At 38.7% G+C, this 13305-nt stretch overlaps 1 protein-coding gene across 2 annotated transcripts in view; it reads left to right on the top strand.

Moving 5' to 3' along the window:
* Positions 1 to 710: 710 nt before the first annotated feature.
* The window catches only part of ACAN (aggrecan), a 142951-nt gene continuing 130356 nt past the window's right edge, over positions 711 to 13305 (top strand). For both annotated transcript variants that reach the window (XM_077263458.1, XM_077263460.1), the window contains exon 1: positions 711 to 1140. The gene's annotated coding sequence lies outside the window, so the exon portion shown is untranslated. The remainder of the gene's footprint in view (positions 1141 to 13305) is intronic.

Raw genomic sequence — 13305 nt, forward strand, 5'->3', positions numbered from 1 at the left:
AACTTTAGATTTGGTGACTTTTTAATTAATTTTAATGTTTATGCATTCAATGTATAAAATACGCTACTAAGATCCCAGAGAATCCAAATCTCCCAGTTTTCTTATACTGATCTGTATATTAATCAGGACATGCGGGACATGGAAGATCAATAAAGGAAACTGGATCCTAATCAATATATAATGGGAATATTTGGGATCTACAGATATGTTAAAACTAAGGTGGTCGGTTGTCCCAGAGCTGCTGGCTATTGTAGTACCAGCACTGGCGGACACAGACAGAAAAGGGCCCCTCTGCAAGAACAATATCCGGGCCCTTTGTAGTCCAAGAGCTCCTAAAAATGGAAAGCTTTGCATGCTTTGGAGGTGTACATGAGCCCCCTTACCTCTTGGGCCCCAATGATATGTCAGACCCTGAGTATCAGCATAGGATTGAATATAATGCAACTTTATAAGTTACAGAGATATCACTGTGAATTCTTCTGGACGTGATGAACAATTTCAGCTCTGCTACATTTGCACTTTTAGCTATCTAACTGCATAGAAGTAGCTTTCTCCTTTCCACTGCAGGTTGTGTCCACTTATAGTTTGAGCCCTTTTATAGGTATAACCTTCCCAAAGATGGGACACCCCAGGGGGGCAGGAGCTTGTACTGAGGTAAAACACTCCAACTCTTTTTGAAACCCCTCTGTCTGCAGTCTGCTGCCCCTGGATGTGTGCCTACCTTATAGCAGGAGTGTCCAGCAGACTTACTAATCAGCAGGCATTTCCAGGAGTTATCTGGGGGAGAAAAAAAAAGTTGACAGGAGGAGTCTGGAAGTCAGTGCCTGCTAAACTTGGTCTGATTTTGAAAAAAAATTCTTTCCTTCATCCTCACTTACAATACACTACAGCCCTGCTACTTCTCCTGCTGCTGCCTCAACTGCCTGCAAAGGACCTGACATAGTACAGACCATAAAGGGGGATTTCGCCTTGTAAAGGTGGAAGGCTGGGAAACATCTGGAGGCTGCTGAAGAAAACATCCTAAAGAAGACAACCATTCTCCTCATAGAAACAAGACTCCGCAAAGAAACCCAACAAATCTACGTTTTCTGCCAGGTGTATGGGACATAGATATTCACATTCTGCACTGAACTTGTAAAGGTAAAAAAATATATATTTTGTGTTCACTCCATATATACAAATAGAATTAATGTGATTTGCTTGTTAGTGGGAGGAATGTGTCTTTATAGACCAAAATGATATATATGGCAATTAAAAGGAAATGAATGAAATGACAGATGTATTATTTGGAAAAATTCATTGGAAGGCCAAGTGTTAGACTAGGACTAGAAAGCAGCAAATCTTCGCACGCAAGTCAGAAAAAGTTAGTTAGATGTTACTTAGGCAAAAAAAAAAAAGTCTCTTGCAAACATTGCAATAAGTCTGATCACGCCTGAGGCTTTGCAGTAATTGTCAGGTGACTGCTGTTTCCCATAGTAAAATATTAAATGAACTTATAGATGACAATGTTTTATAGTGTTACCCTAGCCATATACGTGATTTGTGATTTTACATAGGACTGCAGGTAGAGATATTGTATTAAGATGCAGAAAACATATATCTTTGTACTGTGTCAGAAAAATACTAACATTTGAAGTTCCTCAGTGGTTGATACCTTCAGATTTTGTGAATGGTGAAGAGACCTGAGTAGTCTTGAAAGCTTGCAATTTGTTACCATCTTTTCAGTTAGCCATTAAAAGGTATCAACCGCTGAGGACTCTAAATATTTTCATATTGTATTAAAGGATACATGTATCCGAATGCCCAAAGGATACAGTAGCTAAGTAAGAAATGACACATTCAGATCTGCTACATCTACACATGGTAAATCCATTTACTGCATGTTTGATGTCCTGAGAGGACTCTCAGCCAAATGTAGCAGTGAAGCTCCTGGACTACATCCCTCTGCCGCCTCCCTTATTAATGACTCAAAATGAGGCACTTTATATAGAAGAAAGTAGAAACTTCTGGTTATAATGTTTTTTATCTGCATTGTACATGACTAATACAACAGTAACTAGCCATTTTCATCTCGTTTTAGCAATCGGAGTTGTAGCTTAGTGATCACACAGGTGGCCATAATATATAGACATAAAGCAGCTCATTATGCTGTATGCAGATTAGCCCTACACATACTAGATGGGTCACTTCAATGAGAATTCGCCCCCCCCAAGGAATGATGATCCAGGGGTCCCTTATGACCAATTCTACAGGCTCTTCAAGTGAGTTTAATGAGGACACCATAGTCTGTAAAAAACAGCCAGAAATGATGTATGCAGATGTAGCAGAGCTGACCGTATGAGGCTGATTGCTGCCCTATGATTAATCTCTAAGATAAGTATGTTGGGCTGACAGCAGTCCTGTGCGAGAAATAGTAATATCAGTCACAACCATAGGTTTCACGACAGTATGAAAAATCGGTCAAAGTTGCATCCAGAAAAGTGGGACAATTTTTTTTTTCATTTGTCATCCATATACAATCCGTTTTTACAGCAGCAGCCATTAATCACTTACAGGGCCATTTAGTCCTTGATGCCAAACTGTGGCTCCATATCTCCGTTTGGCATCTGATTTGGTTCCCACTCCCATAGGTATTATTGGCTAATCCTTATATATATTTTTGGTGGAATATCTTGCATGCTGCGATTTTTTTTTTCACAGGCAGATGCAGTCAGTGAAAAAAAAACATTGATCTTAGTGCGATCCGTTTTTTAATGGACAGCACCAGAACCGAAAATATGATCGTGTGAGCATATCCTAAAGCTGACAATTTCAGCTCTGCTATGTCATTATTATGGTACTTCTCTTCTATCAGGATAGAAAGATTACATATAGCCAATGTTCTTGAAGAACGTAAAAGAAACAAGTGTAAAGTATTGCTAAAATTTACATCTTTGTATTCTGTACATAGAGGAGAAAGGGAAAAAGGCGAGGGGAGCGATCACCACACACTACATCATTCTTCATGACAGAAAAGAGGGGTTTATATTGGAAAGGCAAAGTATGACTATTGGCTGGTCTGAGCATAAATCTCCATTCAAGGTGGAGGGAGGAGAGGGTATGGACAGGAAAGCTGCTAACATACTTATAACTGCTCTTCTGTCAAACTTTCCACTTTCTTTCCTTAAACCACTATATTAAGGTTTCCTGTATTACCAGCATTCCAGCGGAGGATGAATTAGTTCAGCACTGACTGTTCAAAGTGGGCATTTCATATGGAAAACCAGGGAGTTGGGTTATTTTAAGATGATATGGAAATAAGGAGAGGAAAAAAGAAAATAAATATTGGGGGATTGAAGAAGTAAGGAATAAACATTTGTCATGAGATTAGTGATGCTCAGCAGGTAAGAACTGTGTAGAAAGGAACACATGGTTCCGGACCAAGATATACACACTTTACTTGTATATTTGTACAGTTATCATTGCTTCTATCATCAATTCACAGCTCTAGATTGGAAAGAGGATGTGCGAAAAAAATTAAGGAAATGTAAGTGGATCGAGACTGAGATTGAGAGAGAAATTGATCAATATGAGATAGATATCAGAGAGATAGATAGATATAGAGAGAGATGGATAGATATAGATAGATAGATAGATAGATAGATAGAGAGAGAGAGAGAGAGAGAGAGAGATGGATATAGATAGATAGATAGATAGATAGATAGATAGATAGATAGATAGATAGAGAGATGGATATAGATAGATATAGAGAGAGATGGATATAGATAGATAGATAGATAGATAGATAGATAGAGAGAGAGAGAGAGATGGATACAGATAATAGATAGATAGATAGATAGATAGATAGATAGATAGATAGATAGAGAGATGGATATAGATAGATAGATAGATAGATAGATAGATAGATAGATAGATAGATAGACAGACAGATAATAGATAGATAGATAGATAGATAATAGATAGATAGATAGATATAGAGAGAGATGGATAGATAGATAGATAGATATATAGATAGATAATAGATAGATAGATAGATAGATATAGAGAGAGATGGATAGATAGATAGATAGATAGATAGATAATAGATAGATAGTAGATAGTAGATAGATATATGATAGGTAGATAGATAATAGATAGATAGTAGATAGATAGATAGATAGATAGATAGATAGTAGATAGATAGATAGATATGGAATAGATAGATAGATAGATAGATAGATAGATAGATAGATAGATAGATAGATAGATAGATAGATAGATATTTTAAAGGTAAAATGTCATCATGAAAATGACATCCAATCTGTGGGGACAATGTTATAGAGCAGGAGGAGCTGAGTAGATTGAAATTTAGTTTTGTGAGAAAAGATTCAGTATAATTTGTGTTTTAGTGAATATATAATCCTCTGCTTTTTCTGAGATTTTCAGTCCAGTGGGCGGTCCTACCAGTGACTGACACCTATCTCTCTATGCACACTTACACAAAGAATGCTGTCAGTCACTGATAGGACCGCCCATTGGACTGAAAATCTCAGAAAAAGCAGAGGATTATATTCACTAAAACACTGATTATGCTGAATCTTTTCTCACAGAATCAGAGGTTTATATGATGAAATCACAGGTAATACAAGATCGTTTCTCACAAATCTACATCAGCTCACCCAGCCCTATAACATGGAGCCAGCAGATTGGATTTCATTATTCATGGTGACATCTTCCCATCTAGTAAAACTTTTTCATCTATTACTTCTAGATTGACATTTCCATCCTCGTACACTTCAATGCTGTGCTCAGGTGCTCCCCCTAGAGGAAATTATAAGGCACACTCAGCAGATGCAATAAGTCTTTTTAAAATTGCCAGAAGTGGGAAGATTTCTTGTTCTGGCCTTAAAAATGGCTCATATATTTTCATCATATTAAAAAATAATAATTAGGACAAAGGTGAATGGATGATAAAAACTGACATGTTGAGTAATTTTGGTGAGGCATAGACTCCGAGCATATTTTAGTTTATGATTTCCAAGTGCGATGGTGGCAAAAATAGACAACGGAAAATATTAGTAGTCAGTGGTTAATTTGCGACGTGCGTGTTCATATATTGTAAATTTGTAGATACGGATACACAACCAGATCAGTGCATAAATGATAAAGCATAAAAACCTTCATGATTAATATGGTCGGTATTTGCTCTACAGCAAGGTAATGAGATCAGCGTTATAAGGCTCGAGATCAGTGTATACAATAATATATATAATTTTGGGACTGGTAGAATAAAAGTAAAAAATGCAGTTTGCTAGTTACTTGTTGATTTCGACTCCTCAGTGTATGATATCGTTCTCCATACCTGATAAACCATCATGGAAAACTCAAGTTAAAATAGCCATTAAAAGTTCTCATGTGCCCATTAAGTGCAGCACTTCCCCATTTTTTGGTTTCTATTACGTTTTCCTATGCTAAGGGTTTTTTTTTTCCCTACCACAAGATGACGCCAGGCTGACTCCCTCGTCCTCCTCCCCCATCCTCCTCCCTTCCAAACAAGCCAGTCTCTGTGTCTCCAATGTCCAACTTCTCACCAGTAACAAAAGCTGTGTTCATCTCGCCTGTAGGACCACATAGTGTGCCAGCTCTCGGCTACTGAGGGCCCATACACGCCAAGAAAAGTAAAGCTTGTTTAAATGTGAGAAAGGGCGAGGGAGAGACAAGGACAGGGAAAATCAGAGGCAGAAATGTGACCGTTATAAGGGGGAGGGAATGGGTTCATTGGAGCAACGGAAACCTTACAAGTTTACTTTTGAGTAATCACTGACTTCTTGTGAGAGACAGAACAGCCGTCTGTGTATGAGCCGAGTGTATGACTCCTTCTTAGTGGCTTTCAATGGGTTTACAGTACTAGGAAGTTTTTTTCCACCCCATGAATGCATTTATTTGATGATGAATCCATGTCACATACACGTCAAAAGAAACGCTACAGATTCAGTTATTTTATTTTTTTCCCGTATAATATACTTCATCCATCCAAATTCAGTGCCCCCCCTGCGCTAAAATACATTCAACTTCATGAAATTTTACATCTTAATGTGTAATCATTCTCTGTCCTTAAAAAAAAATCAACACAAATTTTCTTTTCCATCAGTCCCCAAGACTGCAGATCAAATTAAAATTGTGATTTTTATAGATTAACACACATTTCAGAATTGTTTTCTTCAAATTTTTAACGCTAAGTTCCCACGATGAGTATTTGGTGAGTTTTTGACGTTGCAGATTTTCTTAAACATTTCTTCACCTTTTGGCTAAATTAGATGACTTGCGTTTTTTTTCGTTGCGTTTTTTTGTCTATGTTTTGTTTACGAGCGTTTCTATTGCCTTTTACCTGCTTTTTTTTGCCTCTTGTTGACGTGTCATGTTTCAAATAAAGCTGCTTCGTCTTTTATACTTCCTGGTATGTGGCGTTGATGAAAGGTTATTGATACAGTCATGTTGCGTTTCCGCAGCAGAAACTCTCTAAAAACTCAGATGCGTTTTTTACCTTAAGATCTTCCGCTTTATTGCAAGTCTATGGGGAAGATCTGCACATACGACTCATTGTATTCGCAAAAGAAAATGACATGGATTTAAAAGCACTCCGCAGGTCAGTTTACGCTATGTAAAAAAAAAAAAAAAAGCACCGCGGGAGCGAGATTTCTGTAAATCCCATCTGCTTTGCTGGAATTGTAAGAAGCTGCATCTTTTGCACAGGGAAAATATGTAGCTTCAAAATTCATCTTGGGAACCAAATCTGAGATAAAAGAAATTCGATCTAGTGACTCTTAAACTGATAAAATGCGTTTATGTTCTTAAATCCTAACTAGTAATACTATCGTTCATTATTAACATATCTATCGAAATTCTCATACAAAAACATTACATTTAACAGTAACCACCATGAATATTAAATTTAATTGATTTTCATTTTATTTATTGATTTGTTTGCTTTCATTTCATTTTTATGATTTTTCTTACATGGTCTTAGATTTCTTTTCAATCTTTTCAGCCCACTTCCTTATGAAGGAGCAAGTCTTATTCATTGGTAATATTCAACCTGTCAGATTGCTTTTTTTAGCTTGTATAGGTTAAGATACCGTGCAGCGTTATTTGTGGATGTGGAACCTGATGAATCTCGTTTAGGGTGCAGTCAGACAGACGTATAAATTGGACACAGACTGACCCGGTGGCTCTCCCAACCAGTGTGGGAGAGCTGCATGGAACCATAAGAATTTTCAGGAAAGTGGACTTTAAATGCTATAAGATGCCTAAAATAACAAACAAGGCAGGTACTCACTCTCCACCCGTCCAGTGCCGGCTTCCTGCCACTGCTCGGGTTTGGTGTTTTGACTACAGTGGTGACATCACATCAACAGCGAGCCTCACCACTGTAGTCAATCACTGAGCTCTGCAGCTAATGCAGTCTACCTCGGCAAAGACATTGAGCTCAGTGATTGGCTACAGCGATGAGGCTGAGTGTCAATGTGATGTCACCACCTCAGCAAACACTCCGACACCAGAGCAGAGACCGGAGCCATTGCTAGACTGAGGTAGGGTGAGTACATCTCTGTTTGTTATTTTAAGCATTTTAGAGCATTTGGGGTCGACTTCCCTGGAACTAGAAATCTCCTTTAATGATGACATTGCATATTTGTCTAACCTGTAAATGCACTATAGCATGCATCCTTCCTTTCTTCTTCCTTCCGTCCTTCCTTCCTTCCTTCCTTCCTTCTTCTTCCTTCCTTCCTCTTCCTTCCTTCCTTCCTTCTGTCCTTCCTTCCTTCCTTCCTTCTTCTTCCTTCCTTCCTCTTCCTTCCTTCCTTCCTTCCTTTCTTCCTTCCTTCCTTCCTGTATGCAGTTTATTATTGGCTTTTGTAATACTTTTTATATACTAGTTTGTAATATTGAGCTGTAAACAAATGTAGCACAGTTGCTATTTGTGTCAGCCATGCAATTACACATGATAGACAGAAATGTAAAATAGCAAATTGGAAAACAGCTTGCATCTGCTCCTTCTTTTTTCATTTTTCACAGCCATTCCTTCCCCAATTTAATTATTTGAAACTAAACATAGCCTTTCTACATACCATCCTTTAAACAGAACTAGGTACCAGCACTGATGTAACAGCTTCTATATCATATCTGTATGCTAATTTTATTCACTCTGTAGCAATGTATATTCTTCCATCACCGCACACTAGATGACATTGCCAACACTGTTATGATTCTTCAACTTAAAGGGAATCTGTTTGTATGATTAGCCCTCCTGAGCTGTCTATATGGGCATGTAGTTCATAGGAAGCTGAATAAAATGATACCTTGATATCTGTGCTCCGATGTCCTATTCCAGAGAAATACACATTTTTCTTATATGTAAATGAGCTGTTAAGATCTATGGGCCAGACATAGATCTTAACAGCTCATTTACATAGATCTGCATGAAAATTTTATTTTAAATAAAAGGGGGAATTACCAGTGTGACCTAAGGAATGACTGATAGTCTGCACTGAATATTACACACAGCTCTGCAGTAACACAGTAAGGCATTGTTCACATGTCAGTATTTGGTCAGTAGTTTGTACCATTATTTCTATGCCAAAACCAGAAGTGGAACTCACAGAGAAAGGCTATAATTGAAAGATTGACACCTGTTCTGTGTTTTAGAGACATCCCTGGTTCTGGCATACCAATATTGATCAAATACTAATCAAATATACTGATGTGTGAGTAAAGCAAAAGTTAACTTTTTTCTTATTACAAAGAATTGCAGAAGCACTTGTCCTCTTGTAGTGCTGGCATCTGTGCTACAGATCCGGGCCTAATTATAACCAACACAGTACATCGCAGAGTTGAACCTTGTCTCACTCCAAACACAACAAGCACATTTGTAGCTGTCCTCTCACAGTGTTGTCAGCTTGGCTGTACTGTCTTTCCCCCACACTGGCTGCCTTGAAGATGGAAGCTGAAACACTGAGAAAGGACAACTGCAAATATTTTTGTAATTAGACAAAGTTCACATCTGCTGTACTGTTAGCTATGCTGTACTGTGGTAGCTCTGATGTCCTGTTAGCTCTGATGTACTGTGGTAGCTCTGATGTCCTGTTAGCTCTGATGTACTGTCTTAGCTCTGCTGTCCTGTTAGCTATGCTGTACTGTGGTAGCTCTGATGTCCTGTTAGCTCTGATGTACTGTCTTAGCTCTGCTGTCCTGTTAGCTATGCTGTACTGTGGTAGCTCTGATGTCCTGTTACCTCTGATGTACTGTCTTAGCTCTGCTGTCCTGTTAGCTCTGATGTACTGTGGAAAACAGAAAACAGAAACAGAAACACAAGCAGCCATATGGTCCCATAAAATACATGCTTTATTAAGTACAAAAGATATAAAATCACCAAACAAGAACAGGTGGACAGAGGGGAAATCCCCTGACGAAGGAGCGGTGCGCTCCGAAACGCGCGTTGGGGTCAGGCCTGTCGGTTCGTTCCCTGGACCACCTTTGTTTGCTGTAAGTACATCGCTGCACTGTGCTTAGATGTTAGTGTTTCCTACGTGAGGGCACTTGCCCTATATATATTGAATATATTGCTATCTCCCATATTGGAAAGCTTCCTTCTAGCATATTGCTAGTTCAGCATTGTGGTTCATGGACCGTCCTCAGGCCTGTTTTTTGTGTCATTAACATTGGTGCGTACTGTGATTTCCCCTCTGTCCACCTGTTCTTGTTTGGTGATTTTATATCTTTTGTACTTAATAAAGCATGTATTTTATGGGACCATATGGCTGCTTGTGTTTCTGTTTTCTGTTTTCCTATATTGATTGGCAGCTGGTCCCCATTATCCATATAAAGCATATATTTATCTATAGAATGTGCTGTGATATTGTAAGACTTTTCTAAATATGCTGGCTTTAATATCTTTATGCTGATGTACTGTGGTAGCTATGATGTCCTGTTAGCTCTGATGTACTGTCTTAGCTCTGATGTCCTGTTAGCTCTGATGTACTGTGGTAGCTCTGATGTCCGGTTAGCTCTGATGTACTGTCTTAGCTCTGCTGTCCTGTTAGCTATGCTGTACTGTGGTAGCTCTGATGTCCTGTTATGTTATGATCCCAATGGCAAGGGATCTAAGAGATTAAGCAAAGTCTGCAAACATAAATACCAGCTCATAGGGAAGTGGTAACTAGGCTGACCATATAGCTGATCCTAGCACAAACACTAACAGTAGCCGGGGAACGTGCCTACGTTGATCCTAGACATCTCGCGCCAGCCGGAGAACTAACTAACCCTATCAGGGAAAATAAGACCTCTCTTGCCTCCAGAGAAAAGACCCCAAAGAAATACAAGCCCCCAACAAATAATAACGGTGAGGCAAGAAGAAAAGACAAACGTAAGAATGAACTAGATTTTAGCAAAGAGAGGCCCACTGACTAAATAGCAGAAGATAGTAAGATGACTTATATGGTCAGCAAAAAACCCTGCAAAATATCCACGCTGAATATCCAAGAACCCCCAAACCGACTAACGGTGAGGGGGAGAATATCAGCCCCCTAGAGCTTCCAGCGATATCAGGAATCACATTTTGTACAAGCTGGACAAAAATAAGTACAATGCAAATAAACAAAAGTAAGAAAGCAGGACTTAGCTTATCTTGCAAAGAACCAGGACCTGAAGACAGGAGCAAACAGAAATGAACTGATTACAACGATGCCAGGCACTGGACTGAGAATCCAGGAAGTTTAAATAGCAACACCCCAGGCCTAACGAAGCAGGTGAGTACCAACCTGGTAAAAGACAATCCAAGTGCCAAATCACTAGTGACCACAAGAGGGAGCCAAGAAGTATAGTTCACAACACTGTTAGCTCTGATGTACTGTCTTAGCTCTGCTGTCCTGTTAGCTCTGGTGTACTGTGGTAGCTCTGATGTCCTGTTAGCTCTGATATACTGTCTTAGCTCTGCTGTCCTGTTAGCTATGATGTACTGTGGTAGCTCTGATGTCCTGTTAGCTCTGATGTACTGTCTTAGCTTTGCTGTCCTGTTAGCTCTGGTGTACTGTGGTAGCTCTGATGTCCTGTTAGCGCTGAGGTACTGTATTAGTTCATCTGCGCTATTACCTCTGCTGTGCTATCATTTTATTCAACTTTCAATTATCTATTGGCAGATTCCCTTTAAAACAAAAGAAATTCTACACAATGCCACACCATTATTAGTAGCATTAAATTGTGCATATATTTACAGAAATATCTTTTACAATTTTACTTAATATATATAGTAACTTTTCATATAGGCTTGATTAATTCTATCTGTTTTGTGTTTCCATGGTCTAAGACTACAAACAAGACCTGTGCATTATTACCTTGCGGTCATGTCTTTTTTCCTTCTATTTTCTTTTCATGTCTTTAAAGTAGCAAAAATAGAGGACAGAGCGAGTGAAGCCTGACTCAAGATTCAAGCAGGATCATAATATGCACAGGTTGTAGCCTGTAACCATGGAGACAAATAGCTCTGCATAAAAGCTGTGGACACCAAGCAGGATAAGACTTTAAACAAAAATGTGTTGCTTTTATTTAATTTTTAATGCACACAAACAAGAAACAAAACTGATTGCAAAAGTCGTCGTGCCATTTAAACCTTCTGATATTTGTTGGATGCAATAAGTAATATGAGTAATAAATCAGTTCTCGAAATAATAAAAAGATTTAAAAACAAATTGGTCTAACAAAGTTTTACTGTTATCTAATATATGTCCACTTCGATAACGACCAACTTAAGAAGTTATTAGCCTGTCATTGCCCCATATTAAAGCTTGCCAATGTCACCAACCACTGGCTGGTGTTCTGAGCAGTGGTTTCTAGATTTGCTCACTCCCTTCCCCTGACATCATTGTTTGCAGTTTCAACTTTACGCTGCTTGCGTCGGCACTGTGCTGACCAGACAGTGTCAACTGACTGAGAGTGTTGCCATAAAACTGCACGAAAGCAGCAGAATACATAGTGTACCCATAGGTTAGGAGCAATAGCAGCATTTCCAACCTATCAACCTATCTAGTGTTGATATGTTCTTGCAGCGTAATTGTAGATACTTGATGAAGGGGAATACATTAGTAGTGATGAGGTAAGAGAGGAAGGTCATGTCTATGACATCTATAAAATACTGACTTACATTACAACTTTATTATCTTGTGAGAAATGGGAACGACCAACAATTACAACCATTATATGACTTAAATCATCATTCATTGTAACGTGGCCCCATGTATCCATTGAGACACTTTGATCTCCTGCCAAGTACAAGGCTCCATGATGTTTTATGCATTTTTATCAATATTAGTTCAGCTCATGTCCATGAGTACATTTCCTCGAACTAGGATCATTAGATACGAAAAATGAATTCCTTCCTTTTTAAGAGTAAATACATAGGATAACAAGGACAACTATGATTACTCTAACGAATATTCCAATCTAGAAGACTGAGCGTCCTGTATGTCTTACTCTGGCAGCATGTCTAAGCTAAAATGGATTCATTTATAGTGAAGGCTCTGTATTTACGCTTAGTCTCAAATTAATGCAGGAAGGGAAGTGTTGGAATGTCAGTATTGCAATGGAAAGACCAATGTCTGAATGAATAGAGAAAGCTTGTGTAAAAGAGAAAACTGACCAGCTTTACCAAAAAGAACATTTTCAGATTAACTCTTTATTCCAACGTCTTCATTCCTTCTGTCAGTTTTAAAACAAAAAATACAAGGCCAGTCTTTATGAGGCGAGGCCAACTCTGATAAGCACATAAGGATCAGTTTAGTTACAATGATGTCAGTAATTCTGGGTACCATAGAGCTTGTGTGCATCAAAAGGTAATTTCTCCATTTATGAAAACCATTCTTGGAGGGAATTAAGACATGCCTCTTTTGGGTGGCACCCAATGTTTCAATGAACACCCCAAAAGTTATTGTATTTTTATTTTAGCACTGGAGTGATACCATTAATCTAAGTTCCCTGACCCTAGTGTTATACTTACCAGCCATTATCATCAGCTCTTCCCGGTGCCGCATCGGTCCTGTGATTGCAACTTCTGACTGACTGAAACAGTCACAAGCTCTCAATGTAAGTCTAGTAGAGCCTCGTTCTGTCCACTCTCTGGTTCTCATAGATTTACATTGAATTGTGGCTTCCAGCTCAACCAAAAAACATTGGAGCAGGTCATAACTTGCAGAAGACCAACCGGAGCAGCGCCGAAAACAGAATTAAATGGTAGCTAGCAAGTATAAGACTAGGTGCTGAGAACTTACATTTGTGCCA

Source organism: Ranitomeya variabilis, chromosome 5 (genome assembly GCF_051348905.1).
Source record: "Ranitomeya variabilis isolate aRanVar5 chromosome 5, aRanVar5.hap1, whole genome shotgun sequence".
NCBI lineage: Eukaryota > Metazoa > Chordata > Amphibia > Anura > Dendrobatidae > Ranitomeya > Ranitomeya variabilis.